General features: G+C 44.2%; 1 protein-coding gene and 1 long non-coding RNA gene across 2 annotated transcripts in view; one reads left to right on the top strand and one right to left on the bottom strand.

Moving 5' to 3' along the window:
- GLI3 (GLI family zinc finger 3) overlaps positions 1-7,119 on the bottom strand; it is a 312,480-nt gene extending 305,361 nt beyond the window's left edge. The window contains exon 1 of the mRNA XM_069588234.1: positions 6,964-7,119. The gene's annotated coding sequence lies outside the window, so the exon portion shown is untranslated. The remainder of the gene's footprint in view (positions 1-6,963) is intronic.
- A 5,156-nt stretch (positions 7,120-12,275) lies between these two features.
- LOC138439432 (uncharacterized) lies at positions 12,276-23,003 on the top strand. Its single transcript, XR_011256728.1, has 3 exons — positions 12,276-12,373; positions 15,216-15,265; positions 20,215-23,003. It is a non-coding gene; the product is annotated as an uncharacterized lncRNA (long non-coding RNA).

The raw sequence follows: 23,003 nt of genomic DNA, 5'->3' as shown, positions 1-23,003 counted from the left end.
CCTTATATTTAACTTCAACTATTGAAAATCTTATTTGACATGAAGTCATCATTGCTACTAGCATTAAAGTCACAAATGACGTTTTGTATGCCGGTGTTCCTTTTCTGCTATGTGTACTTAAAAGGAAAGACCATCAGCTAATCTAACTTTTTCAGGAGGACTTTATGAGAAACATCTGAAGGATAAAGGTCTGTATTTAATACTTGTTAGTTACTGTTTCTGAGTTTTGCAAAAACTTTGAAATATCAGGCCAGTGTACTTTAGGTTTGCAGGAAGTGCCCTGCATAGCAGGTGCCATTAAGGAAAGAGCTGACACCCTCATTTTCTGTGGGTTTGCTGGAGACAGACAAGCTTCAGACAGAAAAGGAGATCTATAAGTCAGTTATCAGTCTATAGATCAGCTAAGCTCATGAAAACTGTTATTTCCCTTAAACCTACATATGTCACAAAAAAACAGCACGATTGATCAAAGATGCCCCTTGTCTCACTTCTCTAAAGTTTACAGGAATTAAACATCTTCAAACATTTTCAGAAGGAAAAAAAATGCTAAATTTAAAAATCACCCTAAGAGAACTTCTATAACTTTTGGTTCCTAGAATTAGGTGTGCCTTGACAATCAAGCTTAAGGGGATACAGTACATGTTCTATGAATAAGAATTTACCTTTAAACCATCACAAATATGGGACTAATACCTGCTAGGTGTTAAAATCAGCTGGAGATACCCTAAAGGTACTTATTTTTTCGGTCTGGTACTGTTCACTGTACTTTAGCCTCCTGATTTTTAAAGTACAGATTCTTGAATCTTAATTGCAATGTAAAAAGCACAGTTTTCAATATTTAAGGATTTTAAAATCACAGTTTACTCAGTAATAATTTCTGAATTATTCCTGATCGACTCAGCCTATAAACTTTACAGAATTCTTCAGCTGTCTTATTTTTCACCTCCTGCCCACCAATCATATACAGAACTGCCAACAAAAACTATACCAAACGATGCACCCTCCCAATGAAATGCCCTGGTGTGGAATTTCATTGGAACCTTACATTTCAAACAGCAGATGTTGTCCTGAAGTGGCATGGCCTGGTCCATGCTCCATTCAGGGTTCCATACATCTTAGTTCATTTAGGCTTCATCCAAAAAAAGTCTCCTGAGACTGAATTATTCTTTTCCAAAATATCACAAGATAAAATCAAGAATATGTTTTCACTGCCTCATTCCTTCATTACGGCAATTTGAGAGTTAGTTTTCATCTGAATTGTGAATTTTCAGTCTCTTTTTGTAAAAACCCATGTAACACACAACTCTGGAGTATTTTTAGGTGTTTTACGCCATCTCCCCCAAAAGTCCAGGGAGCTAAAGCTGCAAATTTCCACAAGAAAATTAACAAATAGGATGTCATACTGGCTTCTGAAGGTACTTCCAGAGACAGATTTAAATAAAATGACACTTAGCTCCTATTATTTAATTTCATTCTACAGCATAAAAATTACCCAAATATACAATCAGATGTTTAAAACATACTCTTGTGTCTCACACACACATACACACACACACACACACACACATCACCTCACCTCCCTTCCAAAAAAAAGTAAAGAAAAGCCCACTAGCTGTTTGAGGCCAGCAATCAATCCAATTTACTGCAGGTACAATTTATATGTACACTGCATGCCACAACAAAACCACAGTGTGATGCCAACAGGGCCCTTAAGAAAGTTTTCCCCTAAATCTCTGGAAAGAAGCTTTAAAAGAAAGCAAGGATTACAGTCAGCTAGAAGGTAGGGAGGGGACTTACCTCAAACCCAGCCAAGCGGAAATCAGAGCAGTAATTCTACAAGTCGACAGAGTACACTTTCAAAGCTATAATGGTGTGAAGAAGTGCTGGGCACCATGGCCTGAAGGCAGCGCTAATACACTGATGACTGATGGTGGGGCCGGGCAGACAATGAATTTGGGGCTTGAAAACTAACAGAAACCATGCAGCACTTTGACAAATGGGCTTTCACAATTTCATTCATTGAATAACCTTTAAGCACAAAATTGGCTCGAGTTCTCCTGGGAATTATGTGACAGGTCGTTGGACGATGATGTAAGTATTTTCTTTTTTAATTATGACTTGTATGCAAAATGCAAAAGCACCCTAACATGAGGACACAACCCTAAACGCTGCAGATGCCTGTGTGGAGCGCCACACAATATTGCCTTTCAGGAGGGGGGCTGCAATGTCCCAATGCCACCTTATTAACTAGGTAATGGCCTGTTCATTCAGTTTCTTTAGAGAGCCATAGATTTTCTGGGACGTTTTGTCGGATTGAAATATACACACATGGAACAAAAAACACTTTCACATTAAAAAAAAAAACAACAACCTGAAAGTGGTCATGAGTAGCTAAGTGTGGCACTAAAATATAGTGCATTAGAATTACAAGTAGAAAAAGTCTAATTTTAAGGGGTGAGGCAAAGGAAAAGTGCCTTGAAACAATTGAGACACCACATAAAGTTTGCAGTCGAATACACTTGCCAGCACAGTTAACATTCAATTTCTTTCCAACGGCTCCCCTCCCTTTCTTTCCCTGTAAAGCTAGCCATTCGATGGAAAAATCATAATTTTGGCAATTTCGAAAGAGAGCATGAAATACCTAGTGTCTCTAAATTAACAAGTACCACTTACTCCAGGCAGCATTGCCTTTAACAGCTTCTAAAAACTTAAGAAAACGATCTTAAAACAGGAAGCTTAGTGAGCTCATAAAACTGTTGTTGGAGCCAGGAACACATAGCATATTTAATCTGCAAACTGTGAGAGTCTACAGTGATTTCAGCAAGATCTGAGGCATGCCCTCAAGGTTTGCTGGGATCTGGGATTAGGGGGTTGATAAGAACCTCTACTGCCCATGGACATGTTTTTCTTCTGCAGTTAAACACAAATGCACAGAGACATTTGACTGCTGCTTGGCGTTACTGCTCAAGTTATAAAAAAAAAGCTTTGCAGCTCCTTTTGCTGTCAATATATCAAAGTTAAAAAAAAAATCATCAAAGTGTGAAATTTCATTTAAAGTCTTCACCAGTCTACAGCTCTATTTCACAGGCCCATCAAATAAAAGTAGAGATGAAAAATACACTGAAAGTACTTGAAAAAAGTTTGTGGCGCTCCCCCTGCCCTGTTGTTGTTTACTCTGTCTCCCTTTATTTGCTTTGAAACTAGAACAAATCAATTTTCATCTGGAAAAATGACAACAGGAAGTGAAGGGCAGCATCTTCTAGTAGCCTTTCATGAAATGACAACCTGAAGTCATTATTAGAGTAGAATCTTATACTTACCAAATGAAATACACACACACACACAATTTATTCTACAGTCATGTCAGCATTTTAATTGACTCTCATGATATAAGTTGGCAGAAAATTTCTTGACTCTTCCAAAACAGATCAGACCGACTATAGAATACGGATGCCAGCAAAACTAAAACCTCCTTCAAAGAATTTTTTAGCTGGGGATTTACAACAATTGCATAAAGAAGAAAAGGCTGACTTTTAAGATAATCTACTATAGTCTAAAAGCATTAACATTCCATTACTAAGGTTTTCTTGAGGATTTCATGACTCACTGATTCACTTTTCCTTCAAGACTGGTTTTTCTTAGTACACTACTGTCTCCATATAAGCGAGTGCATGGAACAATGATTATTAAATTGTTTCCTTTCATAAACTCCCAAACCTTATCCTTCTAAAAAGGGGGCAAGGATAAACAGGACAGCTCGCATAGATGGAAGGACCCCTAAATGGCGAAGCACAGAGGAAGTCTGAAACCCTTACAGCATGCAAGTAATTAAGAAAACTGGCCAAGAAACAAAGGGAAGTTCAACTTTTAGGCTGGGGCATCAAACTGATAAATTAATGACTTTCATTAAATAAGTAATGAAATAACTCACCGAGTCATTTTTTATCAGTACTGAATTTTCTCATTTCTGTCTGTAGTACTTTGCAAATTCAACATACTGGAAAAGTGTATTTATGGAAAAGTGTATTTATGTCAGGGTCCAATCAAGGAATCCAAACGTTAACGGTACCAAGAATTCTTAAGTATCTGAGTTGAACCTACTAGCCTATTCATAACAATATAGTCTATACCTTTTAAAGTGCTTCTGTGTGTGTGAAATTTCACTGGACACCTCTCACATTGGACTCATTCAGGCATCTGAAACCAAAGCTTTCCTAGGCTGACTTTAAGAATTATATACCCTGAAAGGCTCTCCCCTTAGGCAGGCAGTTTCTGATTAAATAGCTTTTAGTGTAAAATAAACCTCTTCTCTCTATAAGTATGCTATTACAACTAATTTAAATGTTAGTTCATGTTTGTTTTAGGTCTGACTACAGGCCAACTGGCCAAAGTGTTTGTGTACCAGGTTAAGACCAATATTTCCTAACATAAACAAATTCTTTAGATCCTTCACACAGTTTACATTGTTAAGGCCAATCACCGCTACTTCAGTATAGCCCCTCAAATGAAATACTGTTCTGCTTTAGAAAGATAGAGTGATTTTGAGGTTATTTCACTACTTTGAAACATAGCATTTTCCTCCTTCAAAATAATCTTGACACATGTAATTAAGAAACTGTCAGACTATTATTAATTTTTAATTTAAAACCTAAATGAAATAATTACAGGAATCAATCAATAAGGCACCTATTCAAATTACAGAGCAATTACATAAATACTCAAAATTAATACTTTCGGCCAAAATTAATACTTTAGGCCAATTCTTGAAGATTTCTGTCTATAATATGCTAAGACATCAAACAACACAAAAAGTGTAACATGGTGACCATGAATAGTTCCTGCCTTAAATAGGAATGGCCATGACAGAGACTCCACCAGCTATGCCCAAGGCGCTCAAGCTGGAACTCTTTTTAAAAGTTAATTTATTTCCACCAGACCTATATTTCAGGGATCTCAAAAATCTCCCAATTCTGTCCAAAATCGTACTGGGGGGTAAAAGCTTAATTACTGCGCATTTCCAGCGAAGGGCTCTGGGGAGGAAAAGGGAGAAAGATAAAGGAGCGAAGAAAGGTGTTTTCTAGAACCAGTCTGGCTAATGCCACTGGCCAGGTCTCTGCACAGCGACCGACCCTCCATACCTCCGACTAACGGGGCTTTTTTACTTGGAGATGCGGACGGTCCATCATTTCAAACTGAAATGGCAGCTGGAAAATGTGGAACAGCTGGCAGAGAGCTGGGAGAAAATGTTTTACATAAATATATGTACATATAAACTGGCAGAGGGCCACGAGCGCTGTACCCAAGGCCAGAATCTATCCGGGACTGCACACCACGGAGATGAGACCCCAGGGCGGGCGGGAGGAGTCGCCCGGAGGATGCCTCCCGCATAGTCTGTTTACGCTAGGTCAGCCAGGGAAGCGTGGGTCCAGCCGCTCTCCGGACGGCATCTCCTGAAGGAGGTGCCATCGCTGACTCCAGCACAAAGTTCAGGGGAGGATAAAAGGCCTGGCTTGTGCGGTGGTGCTTCGGCATCTGGCAATCTGCTTATAAGTCACTTCACAAACTCCCTAAGTTTGGGGTAAATATTTACTCCTTCTCCACCTCCTCCCGCCCATGTGCCCTCTGCAACTCCAGAAAGTAACTGTCCCCTGCAGAGTGATTCATACCCAACTCTGCTCGCTGAAAATGCGACCTCTTAAATGATCACTGCAGGCGCCACTGTTAGCCACCCATACTACCACCACGACCACCACCACCCCCACCACCCCCGCATCACTCACTCCCTGCAGCTTCTAATGCTTTTATTTCTTTTGTTGTCTTTTCCCTTACTTTCCTTCTTTTTTTTTTTTTTTTTTAATGCTCTCTCTGGAAAGGAAAAGAAATGAAAGAATCCCAAATCATCCACAGATGGTACAACTTTCACTTTTCTTCTCTTAGGACGGAGGCGCGCCTCTTTCTCCCGGCTCACACCCCACCCGCGATGGGAAGCGCAGGCTGGAGGAAGCCCCCGCCGAGGCGCTCCTCGCGCGCACCCACCTCACCGCCCGCCGCCTTCCGCGCCCGACCCCCGGGGGCTAGCGGAGTTCCTTTCAGCCCTCGGGAAAGCGAGTCGGGGCGAGCGGTGCACCCGCCGCGACTGCTCCAAACTTCGTCCCCCGACCTCCCAACTCTGGGAGGTGAAATTCTCCAGCCCGTCTCCGTATGGCCGCCAGGTCAGACGCTGGGAAGGGGAGCATCACGCAGGAGGGGGCGAAGGGAAGACTGGTTCCGATGCCTTACCGGCGGCTCCCGAAATCTGGGCGCCTTTTGACAGCCATTTTCAGTTTCTCCCGCGCCCCCCGTCGGGGACTCCCCTCTCGACCCAGAGGCGCGGGCGCGGCCGCAGGAGCTGGCTCCCCGGTGCGGGGCCCCGGGAAACAAAGAACTTCGGGTGGGACGTACCTGCGGCGGCGGCGGCTGTCAAGTCCCCGAACTTCCCATAGACCCGCGTCCCGGGCGCGGGAGGGCGGCTCTGGGTTCCGCGCGGCCGCGGGCGGCTCGGGCTAAGGCAAGAGGCCGGGCAGGGCGCAGGGGTCCCCGGCGACGGGCATGGTGCGGCGCAGGCGGCCGCTGGGCGCGCGGGGAGGGAGGGTCGGGGCGGCGAGGGGGCGCGAGGGCGAGTGTGCGAGCGCGCCGGCGTTGGTGGCGGTGGCGTTGCCCCTGCCCGCTCCCGCCCGCTCGTGCGACTCCGGCATCGGTTTCAGGGATCGTGTAATCCGATCCCTTCTGACTCACAGGCCCTGAGTGACAGTTCTGATTTGGTTCACCCGCGGGAGGGAGGGGAAAAAGAAAGAAAGAAAGCCCCCACTGCGCTCCCCTCCTCGCATGCAACCGACTTTCTGGAAGAAGGTCCCATCCCGGCCTGGAAACCCGGCTGGCTTGGAGGCTCCCCCAGTCCCTACCCGCGCAGCCTGCGCTACTCACGGGTGGAAAAGTTGTCCTCGGCTCTGCTCTTCCCTCCCTCGCGCTCCCTCCTTCCCTCCTCTCCTCCTCTTCCTCCTCCTCCCCGCGCTCCTCCTCCCCCAAGTTTTAACAGATGTTGCCGGACTCTCGGCTCGCGCTCGCGCTCCCTCTTCCTCCGCCCCCGCCCCCGCCCCGTCCCTTTTCTTTCTGCCACTCTCCGGCGGCGCGGTGGGGACGCGCCGAGCAGCAGGACGCCTGCCACCGCAGGGGGCGAAGTTGGGAAAACTTGGGAGGAGTGCGGCTCGCCTTACTTTTGCTTTCTCGCTCCTTCCTGGCCGCGCCAGGGCCCGCGCTTCCCCACCCGCCGGGTCCCTGCTCCCGCAGCGGGTCCCAGCGGCGATGCGGGCGGCGGCGCGGAGGCGGCCCGGGCCGGGGTCGGGGGCTGCGGGGGGAGCCCGGGCGCCCCGAGCCACGCGCGCGCTCCCTCCCCGCCCTCCGCCTCCTCCGCCCCTCCCCGATCCTCTCACAGACACATTCAAGCCTGCTCCTCCTCTTCCCCCTCCTTGACCCCGCGCCCGCTCAGCGCGCCGAGGCCCCACCCACCCGGCTAAGGGAAGGGGGCCCTGGCGTGATGTCACCGCCGCCCTCCCCGCCCGCGCTCGCCCCGCCGCCCCCCACCCCAGCGCCCTGCGCGCCGGGGCAGCTTGTCCCAGCTCCCGTCGCCTTCCGCCCCGCCTCTCCGCTCCGCTTTCTCCCGGCTCCCAGTTTGGGCTCCCTTTTTCCTTCTTTTAAGGCCTCTCTGATCACAGCCACCCCCTTTCCCTCGTTGACTCTCCCTCTCCTTGTACATTTCCCCAGGCCAACCCTGAAACTCCCCTTCTCGCCTGAGGATGCTTTTGAAAGTTAAGGTTTTTCCTCCCCACCGACTCATCTGCCCTCGGAGCCAAATCTGGGAAGTGGGAGCTCTCCACTACGCAGCCTGCTATTCCCCTGGGTTACTTTAGAAGGGACACAGAAACAAAGACCCCAGGCTTGAAGCCTGGACTCCAACGTGGTTTTCCCTGAGCTACCAGAGTGTCTCTGTCCCTGATTGATTCAGCGGCCCGTACCAGAAAAAAACAAATTATTTTCCCTCCATTCTCAACCAGCCAGTCTGCATACATCTGTTCCCTTTCAGTACATCCAGCCTGGACCTGTAACCCAAACAAGGAGTTCCCAAGGGAGGAACAACGAAAGGAAAAGAAAACTCTGGTGGCATTCCCTAATCCGTTCTTCCTGGGGTCATCTGAGATTCCTCCCACCTTCGGGTGGCCGCCCGCAGCGCCTCGGAGCTCAGGGTGCACTAGTGTTGACTCCTAGAGCATCTTGACTGAAGGAAGAGCGTAGGTGGATGAATGATTAGCTATTACGATCTGAAGAGCATTTTGAGATTCAAATGCTTAGCTAGAGAATTTTTTAAGGGAATTGATGGTGGTATTCACTATTTGTTTCCTGGGACTTGTTGCTTATCTCAAAGATATCACAAAAGCAGACCCTGACTTAAGCTTTTATGGTAGAAGCAGTGGAGATAAAGGAGGACTGGAGGTCCTTATTAGCCACTTATTTTACAGTTTCTCTCTGTACTTCACTGTGATTGAAAAAAAAAAAAATCACTGACTCATCATACAGAGTAGTAGCCTTAGGATTCAAGGGTGGTGGTCCCAGCTTCCTCTCACTAACTGGCCTCAGGCCCAGGAGGATTCTCTGAGCATCCACAGGCTCTGGGCTCATCTGTGGACTGGTGATAGGAAAACCAGGCCAGTCCGCATACCTCCCAGGATTTGTAAGGGCTTCCAAAGAGATAATGCATGTGAAAGTGGAAATGGATACAAATGCCTAAGAATTACATTATGCTCTTTCCCACGTATACTTCAGCATCAGTCACAATATTTTTTTGTATTCAAGTACTGCTTCTGCCTCAATCACATGAATGCAAATAATACATCCCTGATAGCCTCCTCTGTTCACCCAATGGCAAAAAAATATAAGTAAAAAGGAGAACGACAGCCAATAAATCAACAACTGGAATAAACTAGATATTTTGACTTTTACTTAAAAGTCTAGCACATTTTGGATCATGAAGATTTTGATTCTCAGCTTTAAAAAGACAAGAACAAAGGAAAAGCAGCTCATCATTCTCCTTATGCCCATCAGAATAGTTAAAAACAAGAGGAGAAATAAAGCTGGTGTCTCCTGTGTGTCCCTGTGTCCTCACCTTAGGTTCTTGGCAGAAATGAAGTTATCTGCTTTAGTGATAAACATAGATGTGAGTGGGAACATTTTGCAGAAATAGTAGAGAAAATATAAAACAAGGGTTACCTTCATGTGAGTTAAATAATGCCATAATGCAAAGACTTTCAGTCTATATTAACAGAAAAATTCTTTATCCAAAGGAAATCTTGTGTGGAATCCCTGCATATAAAGGAAAGCCATCTCTAGTTGCTGTTGGGTGGGGTCTCAAAGCCCAGCCCCTTAGCCATTCTCTTGTCACTCACTCCCTTTTTTTAAGAGCCCCTGAGACATCTCTAACAACCTTGAAGTCACCCTGAAACTCAATAATGTAACCTCCTTGTAATGTTAAACAAGCACTTAAAGATTTACAAGGTTCTGAGATCACCCTTCCTCCATGTCTAAAACTCCAGCATTATAGATTCCCTTAGAGACATCTTTCCCTCACTTCTCTTTTCAAATGCAAAAAGTCCTAGGACATTTTAACATTTTGTGTTTGCAAAATACTTAAGCTTATGAGACAGTTCTTGTTGGTTTGTTTGCTTGTCTTTTGGCAACAAATTGGATGAAGTAGGGGACTCGAAGATATTAGTATGAGTCTCCCAGGGCTGCCATAACGAAGGACCACAAACTGGGTGGCTTACAGCATAAGATACCCATTGTCTCTGGAGAGGGAAATGCAGCCCACTTCAGGGAAATCACATGGACAAAGGAGCCTGGCAGGCTTCAGTCCATGGGGTCTCAGAAGAGCCGGATACAACTTAGAGACTGAACAACGTCCATTGTCTTACAGTTCTAGAGGCTAGACGTCCAAAGTCTCAGCAAGGCCATGCTCCCTCTAGGGTAAGATCTTTCCTTGCATCTTCCTAGCTTCTGGTGGTTATCTGTCAACCCATGGTGTTTCTTGGTTTGCCACTGCTTCACTCTAACCTCTGAGTTTATAGTCATATAGCATCCTCCCTTTTTTTTTTCTCTCTCTCTCTCTTTCCTCTTCCTAAGGGCACCAGTCATAGAAGGGGGCGACAGAGGGTGAGATGGTTGGATGTCATCATCGACTCAATGGACGTGAATTTGAGCAAACTCCAGGAGATGGTGAAGGACAGGGAAGCCTGGCATGCTGCAGTCCATGGGGTCGCTAAGAGTCGGACGCGACTGAGAGACTTCACTTTCACTTTTCACTTTCATGCATTGGAGACGGAAATGGCAACCCACTCCAGTGTTCTTGCCTTGAGAATCCCAGGGACGGGGGACCCTGGTGGGCTGCCGTCTATGGGGTCACACAGAGTCAGACACGACTGAAGCGACTGAGCAGCGGTAGCAGCCAACTGAATACATCAGCAAGAACCCCATTTCCAAATCAGATCACATTCTGAGACTCCAGGAGTTACAGTTATAATATATCTTTTGGGGGGGAACACCATAAAAATACTGAATTTCAATCCATAAAAATACTGAAAACAACAAAGCAGGATAAAAGATCTGCAACTGAGAGGACAAAGAATGAAACTGAGAACAAACTTTGCATGCTCCTCTGGGTTTTTTTTTTTTGTTTGTTTGTTTGTTTTTTTGGTTACAGTGGGTTTTCGTTGCTGTGTGCGGACTTTCTCTAGTTGCAGTCCATGGGCTGCTTTCTCATTGCAGTGACTTCTCTTGTTGCAGAGCACAGGCTCAGTGGTTGCGGCCCTCAGGCCACACGGCAGGTGCCCCCGGACCAGGGATCAAACCCATATCCCCTGCATTGGCAGGCGGATTCCTAACCACTGAACCATCAAGGAAGTCTACTCTATTTTTTTGCCCTGTCACATGTGCTTATCCATAATGACTGTTCTTGCTCTCGCTACTATAGCTCTTTCATCTCTCTTCACAGTAATTAATTATTGGGAAATTCCAAGTACAAGTTCCTGTGTACTGATAAGCTCCCAGCTGCAAGTGACAAAATTCCAACTCAAATTGGCCTAAATTAAAGGGGAGGTGGGTGTTTTGTTGACTGAAAAGTCCAGGAGTGTGTAAGTAGAGTTCAAGTAAGGCAGGACCTAGAGGCCCAAACAATGTCAGCTGAGTCCTATTTTCCATCTTTCAGCTAGACTTTATGCACATTTCATGATACAGCCTTTTTTTTTTTTTTTTTAGGCTACCAAGGGCAGTGGCCAGAGGCATAGTTGCATGCCAGGTAAACAGCACACGTCCTCTATAAAGCCCAACATGATAGCCACCATGTTCTTCCTCCTTTCCTGTAAATGTGAGACTGTCACCTTTTGCCCCGCTCCCTTTCTGTATATGCAGGACTCTCACCTCTGTGTCAGTTGCCCAATGTAGGGGTGCCTACTGGGAGGTGATGCCTTCAGGACACCATCTTCTGGGGCATCCTCAGTACTCTGAAGTCAGTACATCCCGTATCTGTGTGAGGAGAAGGATTTTCTTGTTTTTTGAAGTTATACTTGATCACAAGGCTCTTCATATTTTGTCCTCATATATGAATATCCTGGACTTCCTTGGTGGCTCAGTGGTAGAGAATTTGCCTGTCTTGGGACAATCCCCTGCAGAAGGAAGTGGCAACCCACTCAAGTATTTTTGCCTAAGAAATTCCATGGACAGAGGAGGCTGGGGGGCTACAGTCCATGAGGTTGCAAAAGAGTCAGATACAACTTAGCCACTGAACAACAACAACATGAAGATCCTACCAATTTCCTTTTCTGAAAATAGCTCAAGGATTCATACCTTTTTCATCCCCAGACTCAATAAATTCTCATAATGAAAGTGTAACTCTCTGCCTTCATATCCCCATGTGCATGCATTCACCCATATATCCATCCATCCATCCACCTACCCACCTACCGACTCTTTCACCAGTGTTGGTTTACTGTTGGCCCAAGCCTATCTGCCGCATACTGTCTACACTTGCGGTGAGTTATTTCCCAGGAGGCTTCTCAGTCTGGCATGCAAATAGACTCCTTGCAGACAACATAACCCATCCATCCAACATTTCCAAATGTTTCTGAATTCAGTAGAGAACACAGCCTAATGCTGAAACTAGGATCTTTAACATCTGTCTGTATGTCTTTCAGACATTTGTAGGTGCCAGTTAAGAATTCTCACCACTTTGAAAAATGGTGGGAATGGAAATACTATACGGGCTGCATTTGAGAACCAGACTGCAAAGACAGTAAGTGTTTTTCTATCCAACCGTGCTCCCCTCAACTGACCTACCTCCCCACCCACCCCTGCCCAGCACATACACACACACACACTCCAAGTGGAAGCAAATGGAAAAAGCAGACTGACCTCCCAACTAGGAAGCTCTGACTTGGGCAATCTCATGTGAGTTTGAGGAGGGGGGGAACTTGGCCCCTGGAAGGAGGTAAAAGAGATAGAGCAAGAATCAGAGTTTTAGATCCCAAGGTCACCCAGCTCATCATTGTCTCTCCCTCCCCTTTCCTCCCCTGTCGCCTAGCTTCCTAGAGTGCTCCCTTCTGGATTCTCCCCTAGGGCCATGACAGCCGATTCCTAGACTGAACAGATTTGATGGCCTAAGGGCAACCTTGAGCCCTTTGGGTTTCCTGCTGCCTCCTCACATTTTCTGGACATCATGTTTCTGCATGCCCTGCACCTACCAGTGTGTGTGTAGGGGCAGGGAAGTACTGAGGGTCCAGGCAGACCCACCAGCCACACTCATGTCCAGGGAGAGCCCCAGGAAAGGAAACCCTCCCTGAGTTGGCCCAGAGTGGACAGCCCAAGCTTCCCCACACTGACTGGCCCCTTGCCAAGAGGGAGAATGTTGTAAAGTGCATCACATAGGTGCCCTCTGGAGGGTCTCTCACTCAGCACCCGCATGACTTATTCTTGCATCTTCCTGGAACATTGGGATTATAAATGTAACCCAGATGTGGGCTGCTTCCCTCTTCACCTTGGAGATGTTGCTATAATTGGCTTGGACCTCAGCCAATACCACAAGTTGGGAAGACCTAAAGCCCTCCCTTTGGATCTCAACAAGTTCAGAGACCCCCTGTGGATGCTGCCTGACACCACCCCTTACTCCATCCTCAAAACCCTGCCTGATCCACAGGAAACCCACCCACAGCAGGCAAGGGGTGAGCTTGTAGATTTCACTGATGGTTTGGGTAGCTCAGGGGTGAGTTTTTCTCCCTCCCTCTCTTTCAAAAATAAAACAAGTTTTTCTCTGCCTCAAACAAAGCAGTGTAGTGACCAGCATCTGTTTCTTGAAGTCTGTTTCTTCCTTTCCTAGGAGGATATTCATGTGACACCCTGATTTCACTTGCCTTTTCTATTTCTTTGTCCAGCATCTGCTCTGCTACCTTTGTCTTCCACTCCGAACTACCTGGCAGCAAAGCTCAGGACTTTTTTTTTTTTCCAGCTGCACCAAGCCATATGTGGACCCTTAGTTCCTCAACCAGGAACTGAACCCACACCCTCTGCACTAGAAGCTCAGAGTCTTAACCACTGGACCACCAAGGAAGTCCTGCCCAGCACTTTTTGAGTTTCCGTAGAGTTAAGGTAACAAGTAGTGGCCCATGGGACACATTGTCTATCGACGTCTATTATTAACTGGGCATGAGTACGTTTTGTCCTGGACTCTTCATTTTGCCACAGCCCCTACACCTCCCCCACTGCCTTATAAGCTTGCAGCTACACATGTTTGCATCATCTGTCTCATTCCTGAAAACATTTTGAATTTGCTGCTTTCTACCCTTAAATAATTCACCGACACAAATTGTGGGTTTTACTGAATCTTTTTTATAAACAGGCTGCAAAGGAGGGGATGCAACATCAAACATATCATAGAAAATACCTCCAACATCTTCCTCTAAACTTTCTGTCTTTCGTTTGTCTCTGACTGTACTCCTGCTACACTATTTTATCTTCTCCTGTTCAGTGCCCAGCCCCACAGATTTTCCTATTCTTAGAACAATCCACTTCTCCACTTCTAAATGGGGTGTCCTGAGAGATTCCAGGATCCATCTCTCCTAGAAAGTGGCTTTAAACATCCATACAGCTCAGGAGCTCATTTTACCATTATAGTCTTTCACCCTAATCTTTCACATACACACCCAGCAACTTGTCAGTGTATTTTCCTCCAAAGAAGTATGAGAAATTTCTATGAGGAGGAGTTTTGGTGAATAACGGTTTCTGTATTTGCTCCATAAAAAACTGAGAAAATCAAGACCACACACCTGAGAATGTAATAAAGAATTGGGATATTTCAAGAAAAGATGAGAAGTAGTGGTCATATGCTTGGGAAATATTGTACTCATAGAAAGAGGGACCTCCCCCACCTCAATAACTGTGGAGTTCGGAGGAGGAGCTCTGAGATCAAAGGAAGAGGTTAACATAAGTTGATGATGGGGACTTCCCCAGTGGTCCAGTGGCTGAGATTCTGCGCTTGCAATGCAGGAGGCCCGGGTTCCATCCCTGGTCAGGGAACTAGATTCTGCATGCCACAGCTAAAGATCCCACATGCAGCAACAAAGACCCGACACAACATAAATCAATTAACCAAATAAATATTTCTAAAAAACTATGAGTGGTGATGAGGAGAACAATGGGATCTGACTCCCAAAACAGCAGCAAGGCCAGCCAGGAGCAGAAAGAGCTGTTGTGGTGGTGTAGTTGTTAAGACGTGTCCTACTCTTGCGACTCCATGGACTGTAGCCCGCCAGGCTTCTCTGTCCTTGGAATTCTCCAGTCAAGAACACTAGAGCAGTTTGCCATTTCCTTCTCCAGGGGATCTTCCCGATCCAGAGATCAAACCTGTACACTGCAGGCAGATTCTTTACCAACTGAGCTAGCAGAACTGTTAGAGCAGAGCTTATGGTGGCCATGGGAGAATGTTCATGAACCAGAAAGAGTGTGGGGCCTCAGAGAGCCTAGCAGGGGATAGGAAGAATATAGAAGCTCTCTGTCCCGTTAGCCCACAAGCTGAGAGCTCAGAGCCAGAGATTACTTTTATGCCTTTGTTATTGTAACTCCACTTTCATTGGCTCTTCCAGGGTCCATTGTGGCTGAGGAGGAAAGCACAGTTCTATACAGAAGGTAGAAGGTAGGACTGTCTCTCTCTCTGCCTATGCGTAACCGGGAATGTATTGTTTGACTTTCTATAACTAAAACTAACAGTCTCACTTCTTCAGGGCTTTCCTATTAGTCAGAAGCATACAAGACAGAGCAGACCTGGATGTAATTCCACCATCACTAGCTTTGTAGCTTTGCCAAGTCAATTCACTCAGTTTGCCCATCTGTAAATTGGAAACAATGATATTCATCTCCCAGAGTTTTTGTGAGAAGGAAATGAGATTGTGGATTATAAAGGGCTGGGCCTTTTGACTGGATTAAGAAATGCCTAGAAAAGCAAATTTCCTTTGTTCCTACTTTTTATGCCAGCTCCATGTTACTGTTCACAGCTTTTTCACACTCAGTAAGGAAGACACTAGGAGAAGGCAATGACACCCCACTCCAGTACTCTTGCCTGGAAAATCCCATGGACAGAGGAGCCTGGTAGGCTGCAGTCCATGGGGTCGCTAAGAGTCGGACACAACTGAGCAACTTCACTTTCACTTTTCACTTTCATGCATTGGAGAAGGAAATGGCAACCCACTCCAGTACTCTTGCCTGGAGAATCCCAGGGACGGGGGAACCTGTGGGCTGCCGACTATGGGGTCGCACAGAGTCGGACACGACTGAAGCGACTTAGCAGCAAGGAAGACACTTGTAAGGCAGAGGTTTAAGAGGTCCCTCTTTCTACGAATACTTAAACCTCTGTTCTACCTAACCTATAAAAGTGTGACTTGGCTTAAACATTTCTTTTTACTAAAATATACAAAGTCACAAAAGTACTTTTAAGAGTAACAAAGGGCTCTTGGGAGAAAAATTTCTCCCCCCAAAAAACAATCTGCCAGTTCCAAGTAACTTGCTAATCTGCCATTCCCACAACTGTTTAGAAATCATTTGCCACCACGTGATTCAAAACCAACAAAGATCCATAGCACCTGGCCCTTGCTACTCTAGGTTTTTCTTTATATAAACCCATCAACAGGCCTGGCCTGCAGGATGACTCTGCAGGCAAGGCTCCGTGAAAACGTGAGGTTTCTTTGCTAGTTTGCACTGCTTACACCTGAGGGACTCTGACTGATTCTCTGTTCAGTCATTTACTCATTCAACAAACATGCACTGAGCATGTGCTATGTGACAGGCTGCCCAAGCCACTGGGCATATGGCGATGAGCCTGCAGTCACATTTCTTTGTCCTCACGGAGGGGACCATGAAGGACAAGAGCAGGGTGGTATGGGACAGATATCAGGGTGGGGAACCTGCCGTAAAGGGAGGAGTCATGGGGGGCCTCTTTGAGGAGTGATGGGGCTGAGATCCAAGGATGCAGAGCAGTGCTGAGTCTGGCAGCATGGTCCAGGCAGAGGAAGGCCAAGGAAGGAGCATGGCTGAAGGCTGGAGGGTAGGCAAAACTTGCCAGGTTCCAGGACAGAAGGTTAGTGTTGGTTTTGCTTATATTCCACTTGATCCAGGAAATTAATCCTTCAACCTTAGGTGATGTCAAGAAAGGTTTCAAGATACTGGTTTTAAAGGCATGTTATTATAATGAAGTGTGCTTTTATGCTTAGCTCATAATTTTACTCCTACATGAATTAAGAACCACACACTGCATTTATTTTTCTTTCCTTAAAGTTTCATATCACATTTGAAAGCATTGATTCTACATATTTCTTTGGTTCCCAAGATACCATGGAGAGAAACATATGCTCTCCTTACTTACCATTTGATATACCAAATAAAAAATATTCATTCTGCCCACTTCTTAAGCTCCACCAGTATTAGATATGTTTTAGAACAGAAATATACAAGGTTACATGTGGTATCTATCTGTGGAACACATTTCAAAGAGAGGCATGCCAACAAGCACATTTGTATGAAGGCTGTAAAATAAAATCAAGTTTGAGCCTGAAATACCAATGTACCACAGTCTTAGTTGCTTGTTAACTTGAATTAACAGTGCTTGCACTTCTGCAGTCAGATTTCATCTACACACGCAGATGAAGTGGAGAATTGAGTAAATTATCTTTATATGGGTCAGGCAATAAGGCAAAAAGTGGTTAGTTAGCCTGGATTATCCAGATTCTGGTCTTATCAGAAGGTTGCATCAGAAAGCTGGAATAAAACACCTTTCTTTTTACAATTATTAAATAATCACAGTGTTGATTGGAAAGATGCTGGGGAGATAGGCATCATGGTTAGTCTCCCAAGAAGGAGCCAGGCCATGAAGAATTCATTCAAGCTGGCCCAAATAAGAGAGACCTGGGCAATAATTAAATTCCTATATTTTTCTCAAGGGCTTCCCTGGTGGCTCAGTAGTAAAGAATCCGCCTGCTAATACAGGAGATGCGGGTTAGATCCCTGAGTCAGAAAGATCCCTTGGGGAAGGAAATGGTAACCCACTCCAGTATTCTTGCCTAGAAAATCCCATGGACCTAGGAGCCTGGCGGGCTACAGTTCATGGGGTCACAAAAGAGTCAGACATGACTTAGCGACTAAACAACAAGTCTCGCAAACCCAAATCGATCAGCTTGGACAAGACACCTTTCACAATAAATATTCTGTTAAGGACAGGTTTCAAGGTTTTGAGAAACTAACCCTTTATTTTGTATTGTCAATTATACCATGCTCTGGAGCAGGAATGGGCACAGACACCAATGTTTCCCAAAGGAAATGATTCATGTCCTGGAATCATAACCCTTAGCTCCAGCGTGCTTTCCAAGAGCTTTCACAAAGGGTCTACTGGCTTATCATAGACTGGGCTTTCCCATTCTTATCGCCACAAGATTCCAGTTATAGAAGTAATAGCAGGGAAGAATTTAGTCCACCTACTTGCCATCAAGTCAACGTATTTGCTATCAAGTCAATATGGAAGCTGTCTTACATTTAAACTTGTTTGGTGTTGGTGGCAAAGCTTAGGCTCAAAGAATCAAAGTCAATGTTAGTTCTGTCTTTTCTTGGCCAGGTGTTTTTGGGCAAACTACTCAACTCCTCTGATCTGCAGCTTCCTAGAGGTTAAATGGAATCCTTAGACTTTATTTAGGAAACTCAATAACATAATATTTATTTCCTGTCTGGCACAGAGGCACTCAACTTGATTTCTTTCCCCGACTTTCTAAAAAGACACTTAGAGTAATTCCAGCCTACGAACTCAATAAACATGTCTTAAATAAGTAAAACAGATAGATGATAGGTGGACAGATAGAAGATATGTGATAGACAGTTGATAGGTGTAGTTAGATAGTTGATAAGTATATAGAATGCCATGAGAAGAGATAGATTATAAGTCAGTCCAATGGCTTAAATCAAAAAGGGTAAGACATCCGGAAGTGCAATCTCCAGGAAGAAATAAAGCAGATGACCTTCAGAGCATCTCTTATCTCTAAGTTTGTTTGTGCTTTGGCCAGAGTGTCTTGCTGAGAACAGGGTTTCTCCAATCACAGGGTAGAACACGTGACCTCGGATGGGAAGAGAAGAAAGATTACCACTTGTGGCTTCAGATCCTGGAGAGGGGATGACTGTCTATCTCAGATGCATTTGAAAAATCCCATGGGATGAACCCAATAAGCCTAGATGTAGGAATTAGGACTTGGTGATTGATTTGCCTTGTAGGGAGCGAGGAGAATGTAGCCTGATTGCCATTTCCTCATAACGATAATGAGATGATGGCACTAACTTCATGTAAGGTACATGATTGAAGGGCTTGTGATGGTAGAGATAAGGGGAGCTGTGGGAGGCAATGATAAAGCGTGAATATGTTCAGTTCAGTTGCTTAGTCTTGTCCGACTCTTTGCAACCCCATGAACAGCAGCACGCCAGGCCTCCCTATTCATCACCAACTCCAGGAGCCTACCCAAACTCATGTCCATTGAGTCGGTGATGCAATCCAACCATCTCATCCTCTGTCATCCCCTTTTCCTCCTGCCTTCAATCTTTCCCAACATCAGGGTCTTTTCAAATAAGTCAGCTCTTCGCATCAGGTGGCCAAAATATTGGAGCTTCAGCTTCAACATGTCCTTCCAATGAACACCCAGGACTGATCTCATTTAGGATTGACTGGTTGGATCTCCTTGCAATCCGAGGGACTCTCAAGAGTCTTTGCCAACACAAGTCAAAAGCATCAATTCTTCTGCGCTCAGCTTTCTTTATAGTCCAACTCTCATATCCATACATGACTACTGGAAAAACCATAGCCTTGACTAGACAGACCTTTGTTGACAAAGTAATGTCTCTGCTTTTTAATATGCTGCCTACCTTGGTCATAGCTTTCCTTCCAAGGAGTAAGCATCTTTCAATTTCATGGCTGCAGTCACCATCTGCAGTGATTTTGGAGCCCCACCCCCACCCCAAATAGTCTGTCACTGTTTCCATTGTTTCCCCATCTATTTGCCATGAAGTAATGGGACCGGATGCCATGATCTTCATTTTCTGAATGTTGATCTTTAAGCCAAATTTTTCACACTCCTCTACTATGATATTTCAAGTTTGAAGTGTGTGTGGTAATAAGAGTGAAATAGAGGATACTAGATTTATAAACATGGAGTTGGGGTGAGGAGAGTGGACACATTTGAGCCATACCTTCCATCCCTCCCTTTTAAAAATACAGTAGTACTTTTTTTGAGGTCACTGTAGTCCTGACCAGGTTTATTGCTTAGAATTTGGTCCATCCCAGGCATATAATTGTAAAAACAAAAAAGTTGGATTTGAAATATTAACAGAAAGACTCATTTGGGAATTTGGGATATTGATATCTTTGGCCAATGACTTATATGCTAATATTTTCTTTAATATAGTCTAAGTACAGTCTAGTATAATCTAAAATTATTTGCATCATACATTTTGACTGATTTGGTTAAGTTGGTTTTACAGAGGGCAGGCTTAATGTCTGATTTTTTTAATTTTTTCAAATTTAGGGGTTAGTGCAGTGGCTAATATTGTTTTGTTTTGCAGGGATCATTGACAAAGAATTTAGAGGTGGTTGGTAGAAGGGAGAGAATAAACATTCTAACCTGCATACTCCTGTTGGGACAAGACAGTGGAGTAGAAGGACCTTGGGCTCATCTCCTCATAAACTGCATTCTGCAACCACTGAATTGAAGTTTGATGTCCTTCCTCTATCCCCCCAGCTGCACGGGGCTGGTGGCAGTTCTAGCTTGCAAACAAAGTCTCCCAGGACTGATGTGTACTACTTGGTGTGAGTTTCCAGACTACTTCTTGATTAAGAATGTCTAACCGTGATCTTGCATAATCATCATCTAATGTATTGGGAGGCTACACGTCTCATCCAACTACAGACATCCTTAGATCTCAGCAGGGGAACGAAGCAAATGACATTACAGAAAGAAAGAATGCAGAATATTCCATTTCTTTTCAGCTTGTTGCCAGATTTCTGCATCTTCATTGTTTCCACTGAAATTTGTTGCAGTGACCTGACACTTAATTTTATGATTGGTTGTTATGAAAGTCAAGTATTAGAATGGGGTTAAAAATTGTTGACATTGCATTGGGCAAAGGCTACAGAACACTTCTACTGTGCAGCTCAACTGTTTCCCCAGGGAAAACAGGTATAACATGTTCCAATCTGGAGCCCCAGCTCTGGGCAGACTTCCTATAGAAGTTTCTCTTGACAGACTGGTCTGTAATTATGACCACTCTGTCTAAAGGAAGGGAACAACACAGCGGCAATACAGATCTAAATGTGAACTTGCCATCGGTAGGATTACAGTTGTACTTCTGGACCTTCCTAGCTGACCACCAGTCAGAATAGACCCAGAGCTCTGAAATATTCATCTGAGAGACACAATGTGTTTTTGTTTCAATATCTAGATCCACATATAGGTCAATAGATGGAACACTCTGGAAAAATGACTCAACATTCTTGTCGTCAATTACTAGAAGTATATTATTTAACTAAAAAAATAAGTGCCCATTTAAAACTTCTGCCAGTGTACATGTTAGTCTTTTCCAAAAGACCCTCAAATCTCAAACTGGTAATAAACTATAGAACGATAAAAGTTTCTACAGTTTTTCTCTCAATGCATCCCTGGAAATCTTCTTGAGAATCAAATCATCATACAGTAGCTCATATTTTCCTAGAGGGACAATGCCATAATTGGGAGCTGAGATACTGACTAAGGATTTGGAGTCAAATAAATCATAAATATGGCCACTGATCTACCATAAATGCAAAGTCATAACTGCTATAAACCTCAGTGATCAGTTAACATTTTAAAATTATGTTCTAAGTCACAGAGGCCCATCATTTTATGACTGTAGGAGACCTTTGGGATTATCTTGTCCAGCCCACAATTTGGAGATAAGGAAATTTAAATCAAAGATGATTAAGTGATTTGATTAATGTAGTTAGGAGAAGAGCCAAAATCACAGCTCCATCTTTCCCCTCTGCTATGTTCATCCCCAGCGACACTCTGCAAAATCAAACATGCAAATATCGATGAGAAAAGGGGAAGCATATGAGGATGGAAACACAGAGGAGATGGAAAAGCTATTTTATCATCCATGCCACCTAATATTAGTATTTTTATTATCATAAAATATTAATTTGACATCTGTTTCATAATTCTGTTATCCTTCTGCATTAAGAAGAATATTTTTAAGGGACCAAGTGATTCCTTTTTCTGCTTCTTAATCAACTTTCCTAAACAACTACAGACTTTCAAAATCATGCCCTGAGAACAGGGGCTGGCAAACCTTTTTTTTGTAAAAGATCAGATAGTAAATATTTTAGACTTCTCAGGCCACACAGTCTGCATAACTTTTCTACTCTGCAGCCAGAGACAACAATAAAAGAATGGGTGGGACTGTGTTCCAGTAAATCTATTTATGGATGCTGACATTTGAGTCTCATATAGTTTTTATTATTTTCATGTGTCACAAAGTGCTATTCTTCTTTTGATTTTTTCCCAACCATTTAAAAAGATAAAGCCCTTCTTAGCTTGCAGTTGTACCAAAACAGGTAGAGAGCCAAATTTGGCTGTGTTTGCTAACTTGTCTTATTGGGGGAAGAGGGGTTGAGGGTTCAAGTTAAAAAAACGTTTTTTCAATTTGGTGCAGCCATTGTGGAAAATGGTATGGAGTTCTCCAAAACAACAACTAGAACCACCAAATGACCCAGCAATTCCACTCCTGGGTATATATCCCCCTCTCAAAAGAAGAAAACTCTAATTCAAAAAGATACATACACCCCAGTATTCACTGTACCATGTTTACCATTGCCAAGATGAGGAAGAAACTGGTGTCCACCAACAGATGAATGGGTAAAGAAGATGTGGTGTACACACACACACACACACACACACACACACACACACACACACACCATGGAATATTACTCAGCCACAAAAAAGAGTGAACATTTTGCCATTTGCAGCAGTCCGCAGATGGTCTTGGAAGGTATTATGCTAAGTGAAAAAAGTTAGACACAGAAAGACAAGTAGCTTATGATCTAACTTATATGTGGAATCTAAAAAATACAAGAAACGAGTGTATACAAGAAAGAATACTCACAGATATAGAGAACATACAGTGGTTCCCGGTGGGAAGAGGGAAGGAGGGAAGGGCAATATAAGGACGGGAAAGTGTGAGTTACACATTCTTGGCTCAAGGATGTATTGTACAAAATAGGGAATAGAGCCAAAATTCTGTACTAACTGTAAATGGAAAGTGACCTTTAAAAATTATATTACATTTTTAATGCAAAATAAATATAAACAAGCAAA

This window comes from Ovis canadensis, chromosome 4 (genome assembly GCF_042477335.2).
Source record: "Ovis canadensis isolate MfBH-ARS-UI-01 breed Bighorn chromosome 4, ARS-UI_OviCan_v2, whole genome shotgun sequence".
Lineage (NCBI taxonomy): Eukaryota > Metazoa > Chordata > Mammalia > Artiodactyla > Bovidae > Ovis > Ovis canadensis.
The sequence above is the reverse complement of the archived record's forward strand: the minus strand, read 5'-3'. Positions and strand labels throughout refer to the sequence as shown.